Source organism: Procambarus clarkii, chromosome 14, assembly GCF_040958095.1.
Source record: "Procambarus clarkii isolate CNS0578487 chromosome 14, FALCON_Pclarkii_2.0, whole genome shotgun sequence".
NCBI lineage: Eukaryota > Metazoa > Arthropoda > Malacostraca > Decapoda > Cambaridae > Procambarus > Procambarus clarkii.
The window spans coordinates 15,605,774-15,617,504 of record NC_091163.1 but is presented as its reverse complement, the minus strand read 5'-3'; positions in this window follow the sequence as shown (position 1 = coordinate 15,617,504).

Sequence of the window (11,731 nt, the reverse complement as noted above, 5' to 3'; positions counted from 1 at the left end):
AGAGCTCAGAGACCTCATAGAAGGACTCGAAGCGATAGAACGTTTCTTCTGGCTCGGGAGAGTGTTCGTCTTCTGTCTCGAGAACGTCATCCTTGTCTCCCTCACCGTCCCTGCACGTGTCGAGGACGACGTCTGTGCTGTCGAAGACGTCAGTGGAGTCTAGGACGGCGTCAGTGTTGAGGACGTCAGTGGTGTCTAGGACGACGTCAGTGTTGAGGACGTCAGTGGTGACTAGGACGACGTCAGTGCTGAGGACGTCAGTGGTGTCTAGGACGACGTCTGTGTCAAGGACGACGTTAGTGGTGTAGAGGACGACGTCAGTGTTGAGGACGACATCAGTGGTGTCGAGGACGACGTCAGTGGTGAGAACGACGTCAGTGGTGTCGAGGACGACATCAGTGGTGTCGAGGACATCAGTGGTGTCGAGGAGGACGTCAGGGGTGTCGTGGACGACGTCTGTGGTGTCGAGGACGACGTCAGTGGTATCGAGGACATCAGTGGTGTCGAGGAGGACGTCAGTGGTGTCGAGGACGACATCAGTGGTGTCGAGGACGACATCAGTGGTGTCGAGGACGACGTCAGTGGTATCGAGGACATCAGTTGTGTCGAGGACGACGTCAGTGGTGCCGAGGACGACATCAGTGGTGTCGAGGACGACATCAGTGGTGTCGAGGACGACGTCTGTGGTGTCGAGGACGACATCAGGGGTGTCGAGGACGTCAGTGGTGTCGAGGACGATATCAGTGGTGTCGGGGACGACGTCAGTGGTGTCAAGAACGACGTCAGTGATGTCAAGGACGACGTCAGTGGTGTCGAGGACGACGTCAGTGGCGTAGAAGACTGCATCAGTGTGGGTAAGAGGCTCCACCTCAGAATCTTCAGTGGTGTCAAGTCCCTACTCCACGTCCTCAAAGTCGGAGGAGGAGGTCCCTCGATGTCTTCTCAAGCACTGACACTTGAGGCAATCGAGGCAGGTACCACCGAGCGACATCACCTTCAAGACCCACCACCACAAACAGAAACTAATGGTCTCTGCCACCCATACATACCAACTTTTTCCTCCGAAATCCATGGTCACCATTTAAAACTCCAGGAAACTGTTTAAACTATAACTTATTAAAAAGGAATTTTAATAATAAATAATTTTATCAAACTAATGGTGCTTTTTCCCTCCCAGGTCTGGTTTATATATCATATATGAAATAATATAGTCAGGTTGGAATATGTACATTGTAGGGGGTTAATATAGCTGGTTTACAATTGGAGAGTTTAGGTGGTTGTGTGATAGTGATGGGATCTATTTTGAGGTTATCTTGAGGTTATCTTGAGATGATTTCGGGGCTTAGCGTCCCCGCGGCCCGGTCCTCGACCAGGCCTCCTTTTTTGTTACACATCCCCAGGAAGCAGCCCGTAGCAGCTGTCTATACCTCCCAGGTACCTATTTACTGCTAGGTGAACAGATACATCAGGGTGAAAGAAACTCTGCCCATTTGTTTCCGCCTCCACCGGTGGATCGAATCCGGAACCTTGTGACTATGAATCCGAAGCACTGTCCATTCAGCTGTCAGGCCCTCTGACGGATGCGAATGGTGAAGGTTGCCATGTGATAGTGAGGGAATCTACGATGTAGCGATCATGTCTACGTTCATTCAACGTTAATAAGTCGTCAATTGTCGCAATAGGAGCCACCCCTACTTTAGAATGGGCATAGCGGTAGACCCCTACCTTTCACCATGGAAATTTGCTGCGTGCACCTTGTCCAACCACTTGGGCTAGAGCGGTAGAGCGACAGTCTCGCTTCATGCAGGTCGGCGTTCAATCCCCGACCGTCCACCATGTGGTTGGGCACCATTCCTTCCTCCCACCGTCCCATCTCAAATCCTTATCCTGACGCCGTTCACAGTGCTATATAGTCGTAATGGCTTGTCGCTTTCCCCCCTTCATAGTTCCTTTCCCTTCCCTGTTGTAATGTTTGTCTCAGTAATACAAGCCATTCCACTTTGCCACAACCCCCAGTTTCACCACCAAAGTTGTCGTGTTGTGTCAACAACAACAACAACAACACCACCAGGGTCTTTGTGCTGTGTCATCTGTAGCCATCTTCACTACTTACTGTTATTTGGTCACTGTAGCCATCTTCACTACTTACTGTTATTTGGTCACTGTAGCCATCTTAACTACTTACTGTTATTTGGTCACTGTAGCCATCTTCACTACTTACTGTTATTTGGTCACTGTAGCCATCTTCACTACTTACTGTTATTTGGTCACTGTAGCCATCTTCACTACTTACTGTAATTTGGTCACTGTAGCCATCTTCACTACTTACTGTTATTTGGTCACTGTAGCCATCTTCACTACTTACTGTTATTTGGTCACTGTAGCCATCTTCACTACTTACTGTTATTTGGTCACTGTAGCCATCTTCACTACTTACTGTTTTTGTCACTGTAGCCATCTTCACTACTTACTGTTATTTGGTCACTGTAGCCATCTTCACTACTTACTGTTATTTGGTCACTGTAGCCATCTTCACTACTTACTGTTATTTGGTCACTGTAGCCATCTTCACTACTTACTGTAATTTGGTCACTGTAGCCATCTTCACTACTTACTGTTATTTGGTCACTGTAGCCATCTTCACTACTTACTGTTATTTGGTCACTGTAGCCATCTTCACTACTTACTGTTATTTGGTCACTGTAGCCATCTTCACTACTTACTGTTTTTGTCACTGTAGCCATCTTCACTACTTACTGTTATTTGGTCACTGTAGCCATCTTCACTACTTATTGTTATTTGGTCACTGTAGCCATCTTCACTACTTACTGTTATTTGGTCACTGTAGCCATCTTCACTACTTACTGTTTTTGTCACTGTAGCCATCTTCACTACTTACTGTTATTTGGTCACTGTAGCCATCTTCACTACTTACTGTTATTTGGTCACTGTAGCCATCTTCACTACTTACTGTTATTTGGTCACTGTAGCCATCTTCACTATTTACTGTTTTTGTCACTGTAGCCATCTTCACTACTTACTGTTATTTGGTCACTGTAGCCATCTTCACTACTTACTGTTATTTGGTCACTGTAGCCATCTTCACTACTTACTGTTATTTGGTTACTGTAGCCATCTTCACTACTTACTGTTATTTGGTCACTGTAGCCATCTTCACTACTTACTGTTTTTGTCACTAGCCATCTTCACTACTTACTGTTATTTGGTCACTGTAGCCATCTTCACTACTTACTGTTATTTGGTCACTGTAGCCATCTTCACTACTTACTGTTATTTGGTTACTGTAGCCATCTTCACTACTTACTGTTATTTGGTCACTGTAGCCATCTTCACTACTTACTGTTTTTGTCACTAGCCATCTTCACTACTTACTGTTATTTGGTCACTGTAGCCATCTTCACTACTTACTGTTATTTGGTCACTGTAGCCATCTTCACTACTTACTGTTATTTGGTCACTGTAGCCATCTTCACTACTTACTGTAATTTGGTCACTGTAGCCATCTTCACTACTTACTGTTATTTGGTCACTGTAGCCATCTTCACTACTTACTGTTATTTGGTCACTGTAGCCATCTTCACTACTTACTGTTATTTGGTCACTGTAGCCATCTTCACTACTTACTGTTTTTGTCACTGTAGCCATCTTCACTACTTACTGTTATTTGGTCACTGTAGCCATCTTCACTACTTACTGTTATTTGGTCACTGTAGCCATCTTCACTACTTACTGTTATTTGGTCACTGTAGCCATCTTCACTACTTACTGTAATTTGGTCACTGTAGCCATCTTCACTACTTACTGTTATTTGGTCACTGTAGCCATCTTCACTACTTACTGTTATTTGGTCACTGTAGCCATCTTCACTACTTACTGTTATTTGGTCACTGTAGCCATCTTCACTACTTACTGTTTTTGTCACTGTAGCCATCTTCACTACTTACTGTTATTTGGTCACTGTAGCCATCTTCACTACTTATTGTTATTTGGTCACTGTAGCCATCTTCACTACTTACTGTTATTTGGTCACTGTAGCCATCTTCACTACTTACTGTTTTTGTCACTGTAGCCATCTTCACTACTTACTGTTATTTGGTCACTGTAGCCATCTTCACTACTTACTGTTATTTGGTCACTGTAGCCATCTTCACTACTTACTGTTATTTGGTCACTGTAGCCATCTTCACTATTTACTGTTTTTGTCACTGTAGCCATCTTCACTACTTACTGTTATTTGGTCACTGTAGCCATCTTCACTACTTACTGTTATTTGGTCACTGTAGCCATCTTCACTACTTACTGTTATTTGGTTACTGTAGCCATCTTCACTACTTACTGTTATTTGGTCACTGTAGCCATCTTCACTACTTACTGTTTTTGTCACTAGCCATCTTCACTACTTACTGTTATTTGGTCACTGTAGCCATCTTCACTACTTACTGTTATTTGGTCACTGTAGCCATCTTCACTACTTACTGTTATTTGGTCACTGTAGCCATCTTCACTACTTACTGTTATTTGGTCACTGTAGCCATCTTCACTACTTACTGTTATTTGGTCACTGTAGCCATCTTCACTACTTACTGTTATTTGGTCACTGTAGCCATCTTCACTACTTACTGTTATTTGGTCACTGTAGCCATCTTCACTACTTACTGTTATTTGGTCACTGTAGCCATCTTCACTACTTACTGTTATTTGGTCACTGTAGCCATCTTCACTACTTACTGTTTTTGTCACTGTAGCCATCTTCACTACTTACTGTTATTTGGTCACTGTAGCCATCTTCACTACTTACTGTTATTTGGTCACTGTAGCCATCTTCACTACTTACTGTTATTTGGTCACTGTAGCCATCTTCACTACTTACTGTTTTTGTCACTGTAGCCATCTTCACTACTTACTGTTATTTGGTCACTGTAGCCATCTTCACTACTTACTGTTATTTGGTCTCTGTAGCCATCTTCACTACTTACTGTTATTTGGTTACTGTAGCCATCTTCACTACTTACTGTTATTTGGTCACTGTAGCCATCTTCACTACTTACTGTTATTTGGTCACTGTAGCCATCTTCACTGCTTACTGTTTTTGTCACTGTAGCCATCTTCACTGTTTACTGTTTTTGTCACTGTAGCCATCTTCACTGCTTACTGTTTTTGTCACTGTAGCCATCTTCACTACACATTATCTCTGTCACTGTTGCCATCTTCACTACACATTATCTCTGTCACTGTAGCCATCTTCACTACACATTATCTCTGTCACTGTAGCCATCTTCACTACACATTATCTCTGTCACTGTAGCCATCTTCACTACACATTATCTCTGTCACTGTAGCCATCTTCACTACACATTATCTCTGTCACTGTAGCCATCTTCACTACACATTATCTCTGTCACTGTAGCCATCTTCACTACACATTATCTCTGTCACTGTAGCCATCTTCACTACACTGTCCTTGTCACTGTGGACAGAATGGACCACTTCCACTTCCTTTCTAATGAAAAAGAAAGTTGACCCCATACCCACAGTGATACCCATACATACATAGGGAAACACATACGTCACGCTGCGAGCAGCCGCGTCCAACAGCCTGCTTGACCAGCCCATCACCCAGGAGGCCTGCTCAGAGACCGGGCCTCTAGGGGGTGAACCTTGACTCCAATCAACGCAAGGTAAGACACACAATGGGCTCAAGAAATGATCACCAAAGTTCCTTTAGCTGAGCAGGTAAGTCTTGGAAAGCCTGTAACGCAGTTTTAATATATATCAGTAATGTTTTTATGTATAACAAGTGTTTCAGAAGTCTTTAAGTAAGTCATTTCACAGTTACATAGTTCCTAATCCTGCTCTTACACACCCAACTGGGGGACAGTTTTACAGGCTTGCTCCTTAAGTGAACTGTGGAGACTGTGAGTTATAATAACGTGGGTGAAGATATAATGACTAAACCACTCATCAGAAGATGAGGACACGACGACGTGTCCTCATCTCTCGTAGAACATCATTTTGAATGAAATACTTGCACATTTCTTGACCACCATTGGCAGAGTTATTGCCAAATTTTGCGTTTTTCCTCCAGTCGATTCCCAACCACTTGTGCTGGACGGTAGAACGACGGTCTCGCTTCATGTAGGTCGCCGTTCAACCCAGACCGTCCAAGTAGTTGGGCATCATTCCTTCCCCCCCCCCCCCCCGTTCCCATCCCAAATCCTTATCCTGATCCCTTCCAAGTGCCATATAGTCGTAATGGCTTGGCGCTTTCCCTCCTGATAATTCCCTCTTTCCCTCTCCAGTTGATATCACAGTGACGCAACGAATGAGAATTGTTCTCATTGCAGATTTATGAGAGGTTCTCATCTAGTAAATCCTAGAACCTCTCTTCGCAGAGGTTCTCATTTAGTAAATCTACATCAACAGGTGCTGAAAACTCCCAAAGATACTTGTATTCCAGCCAAAGCCCAGTAGCAGTAACGTCTATAGATATCTGCTAACGTAACTGTAGGATCCATAATTGTGCGATGATTCTTCCTGTTTAAGAGCATAATGTTTTGACTAAGTCAACAGTTCTATCATTGCATTCGGAGACCAGTGAACAAAAAAGGCATTCACGTGAGACATACAAATCTCCATCAATGACTAGTTTTGTTATGAATGCCTCTTAGCTTCGTGCACAAGCACGGCACAGTTATACCGTGCAATCAAAGTTATGTTGAGTGCAAGCAAAGTTATGTTGAGTGCAATCAAAACTCACCAAGCTGAATTCTTTGCCATAATTCTTGTACTCAAACGAACATACGTTACCAAAGTTGACACGTAAATTGTAAGCGCCTCGTTGGCACTTCAAGAAGTAACTACCATAACAAAACCAAAAATACCAATGCATAAGGAGCAAGTAACGGAGACACAACCTTAAATAATATAATTTCAATGAGGGTCACAAATATCGCAGAAGCCAACGAAAGCTTCAGAAAGCTTTCTGACAGTGACGTCTGTCTGTCTGACAGACGTCACTGTCAGAAAGCTTTCAGACGTCAAAAAGCGCCGACCATCTATTAATAAACAGAGCCGTAAAGTGTTTAGTGACAGTGAAAAGGTTCAAGGAAGGGGGAAAGGTGGGGGGGGCGTTTGATGTCTCCATGAAGGGGGGCATAAACCTTCCCCATATGGCTCAAGACCTTGTAAATCTCGAGAGAGAGAGGGAGAGAGAGAGAGAGAGAGAGAGAGAGAGAGAGAGAGAGAGAGAGAGAGAGAGAGAGAGAGAGAGAGAGAGAGAGAGAGAGAGAGAGAGAGAGAGAGAGAGAGAGAGAGAGAGAGAGAGAGAGAGAGAGAGAGAGAGAGAGAGAGGGGGGGAGGGAGAGAGAGAGAGAGGGGAGAGAGAGAGAGAGAGAGAGAGAGAGAGAGAGAGAGAGAGAGAGAGAGAGAGAGAGAGAGAGAGAGAGAGAGAGAGAGGGGAGAGAGAGAGAGAGAGAGAGAGAGCGAGAGAGAGAGAGAGAGAGAGAGAGAGAGAGAGAGAGAGAGAGAGAGAGAGAGAGAGAGAGAGAGAGAGAGAGAGAGAGAGAGAGAGAGAGAGACAGAGAGAGAGAGAGAGAGAGGGGGGGGGGGAGAGAGAGAGAGAGAGAGAGAGAGAGAGAGAGAGAGAGAGAGAGAGAGAGAGAGAGAGAGAGAGAGAGAGAGAGAGAGAGAGAAAGAGAGGGGGGGGGAGAGAGAGAGAGGGAGAGAGAGAGGGAGAGAGAGCGAGAGAGAGAGCGAGAGAGAGAGAGAGAGAGAGGGAGAGAGAGAGAGAGAGAGGGAGAGAGAGAGAGAGCGAGAGAGAGAGAGAGAGAGAGAGAGAGAGAGAGAGAGAGAGAGAGAGAGAGAGAGAGAGAGAGAGAGAGAGAGAGAGAGAGAGAGAGAGAGAGAGAGAGGGGGAGGGGGGGCCGATTAAGTGCCAAAATCTTCAGAATTATGAAGATAATAAAAAGGAACTTTTCAACTTAGGCAAGCACGAATTAAGAATACGGATAGATCTTTGCCTTTCGCAAATACTATAAATATAGTATACTGCTATATAATACCATGCAAATACCACTATAACTAAATCAGGGAAACATAGAGGAAGAATATGCAGGTATTGTATACATTTTTTTAAATTTTTAAGAAAATCATTTAATAAATTTTGAAAATGTAAAATATTGCAAACAATTTTAATGTTGAAAACGTAAATTGGAGTGAGGTGCATTCTATTGCATGACAAACAGGTTTCTCAGAATCACAGTAAAGCAGAAAAAATATGAAGCCTGAGAACAGTGAAAAGCTCTTTACCTCAAAGTACTGTTCGTTGCACCACTGTTATTTCTCATTGTCGTATCATATATAGGTTAAAATACGTAAGCAAAATTACAAACATACATCACTAATATTTTAAGAAAATCATTTAATAAATTTTGAAAATGTAAAATATTGCAAACAATTTTAATGTTGAAAACGTAAATTGGAGTGAGGTGCATTCTATTGCATGACAAACAGGTTTCTCAGAATCACAGTAAAGCAGAAAAAATATGAAGCCTGAGAACAGTGAAAAGCTCTTTACCTCAAAGTACTGTTCGTTGCACCACTGTTATTTCTCATTGTCGTATCATATATAGGTTAAAATACGTAAGCAAAATTACAAACATACATCACTAATATTTTTCCACGGACAACGGAAAAGAAGAGCACATTCAATAGTGATAAATTCTACCTACTTAAAAATGGAAGGGAAAGAAATTATCAGGGGAAAGCGCCAAGCCGTTACGACTGTATAGCACTTGTAAGGGATCAGGATAAGAATTAGGGATGGGACGGGGGAGGAAAGGAATGGTGTCCAACCACTTGGACGGTCGGGGGATTTGAACTCCGACCTGCATGAAGCAAGCCCATCGCTGTACCGTCCAGTCCAGGAATAGGGAACTTAAAGAAGATGAACTATATAGAACGCAAACAGACCTCATAGAACGCTAACAACACCTCAAAGCAGGATTTAGGAGTAACGACGTCAAACGACCCGGGTTTAGCGAGCACAACAGAACAAATGTTATTTTAGTTAGGAAATGTTTGCGGTGGATCATGGGAACGTTCGGACATAGGAACGTTTGGACACAGGGAGATTCAGACACAGGGACGTTCGAACAAAGGGACGTTTGAACACAGGGACGTTCGGAAACCAGGACATTCGGACACAGGCGTGCCACCCCAATCTTCCTTGCAAACACACACTTAACGTTGGCAGTTGCTGCTTGGCTGGTGGTGACGTGGCACGCTTGCGATGGGGGTCCCTCTCCCTCCTGTGTTGAGAGTAAACTCCGTGGGGCTGGAGTTTACGGGCCGTGTTGGCTATCCTTTAGTTGAGCTTGTCATGTGTGACATGCTCCATGTCCCGGTCGACGACGTCTACGGGATTGAGCTGGTAACTGCTCACCGGGTTATTATCAAGTTGGCAGGGGAGGAGGTGTATCGTGCTTTCCTCCGCCGTTACGAGGGACGTTCCTTGTCGCTGCCGGATGGTGCCGGCTCTGTGACTATTACAGACCGTAGTGGTGCCCTGACCTACGTGAGTGTGCACGGGGCGCCCTTGGAGTTTCCCGTACAACTACTCCGGCGTTACTTCCAGCAGTTTGGCGCAGTCGTCAGTGTGCGGGTGCACACGCTATATCCGGGATACTGTATAGGATCTGAAAAAAAATAATTTATCCTAACAATTTATGATATGTTATTGATAATAAAAACATGGTGTACAGTGCATTGGAGCAGTTGCCAGTCTCCCCCACACTGGGGGAGACTGCCCTTCAGTCTCTTCAGCCCTTCAGACTGCCCTTCAGCCCTTCAGTCTCCTGAAGGGCTATCATTAGCAACAAGATAGCAACTAGAGAAGGTATCCTCGTGAAGGGATGATAACGAGTAAAGTGGTCAACACAGGACCCGAGCTTCCTGCCGGGTCGCCCAACCAAGGGTATTCATGAGGCTAAATGCCGCCCATTAATGTCTTCTTTAACCAAGTTGCCCTTGAATCCTGTAGTCGGAGCGGGAGTCATGTTGGCGAAACCATTGAGGAAACGCACCACATGAGCCTGTAGGAGCTATATTCATGTTGACTCATGAGCTTGCTGGCGCCACATGGGTCACATGAGTATGTGGGAGGAGATCTGGGTCTAACCCCCCCCCCCCCCCTTTTAATGCTAAAGCATAACTCATGACCGTTAGTCGGTCCCCTGACATGCTTGGAGCGGACTTTTGTTTATGGCTGTGTGTTTCATCGCCCTGAGAATATATTGTCACAAACAACGTTGATTAATTGTGGTTCCTGTGTTTCCGTGAGTACTCACCTGGTTGTGCTTTTGTGAGGGGTTGAGCTTCGGGTCGTTGGTCCGGATTCTGAACTGTCAGTCAACCGGTGTACAGGTTACTGAGCCTATTAGGTTCTATCATATCTATATTTGAAACTGTGTATGGAGTCAGCCTCCACCACATAGCTGTTAAATGCATTTTATTATAAGTGTGCGTGTGTGTGTGTGTGAGAGAGAGAGTGCGCGCTCGCACGACTGCACTCAACTCGATGCGTTCACCCGGTCGAGCCATAGCTCACTGGCCCCGCCTTCCCATCCACTGGTCAGTTAATGCTGAGAGTTAGTTGCTGAGAGTTAATGCCTGTTTTTCCCTTGCATTTCCCTTGAAGCAGATCACCGAGTCAGATCCAGCAACATCCCCTAGATAGCTCAACATCCCAACCAGTTAATTGAGCCTCTTAAGATAAATTAGTTGTTCCTGAGGCTTCTCCCTGGCTCATCTGTATTGTTTCTGTGTCCTTTTGTCAACCCGTTCTCACACAAGACAGCACATATATGACTTAATGCTTAAAGTCAATATGTTGAATATGAATTAGTAAATATGTGATATATTCCCAGTTACTTTTTTTACCAAGGCCCAAACTCTTCCTCACGTACCAATTTACGTGTCACAGTACCCGTCCGTCAACATAGATAGCAGAATATTCGTGATTGGTTCAATTATAAGGAAAATTGTAGTTTTCAGGTCCCACATGGGTTGTGAAATTTACCTACTGTTGTCCATGCTCTTATAATATTACAGATCAGCTATATCCTATTGAAGGCTCGTAGTTTTGTTTTGAGAAATATTAGTTGTTCTTAGTAAATTATAATAAGCACTATAAATTATTACATAGAATAACAGTGCTTCACCAATCAATATTATATACCATAGTTTGGCTTTAAAAATCTTTAAAGAATGTTTTGTAGGAACGCTAACAGAAAACGATGTTACATTTGAATGTCTATGGGGTAAACTACTGCACACAGGACGGTATTGTGTCTACTATACCAACTATAGCTAGGATGGGTATATTGTCACCTACCGCCTGTTAGGTGGGAAAGGGGTCCAATACCACCCACAGGATGGGTATGAGGGTCACATCCACCCACAGGATGAGTATGGGGATCACATCCACCCACAGGAAGGGTATGGGGTCCAATACCACCCACAGGATGAGTATGGCATCCACTACAACCCACAGGATGGGTATGGGGCTCCAACCACCCATAGAATGGGTATGGGGCTCCAACCACAAATAAAATGGGTATAGGGTCCAATAACACCCACTGGATGTTTAAGGCGTCCATTGCCGAGCGTCGAGCTCGAAAACCGCAGCATTCATCTCAGAACCATGCCTATT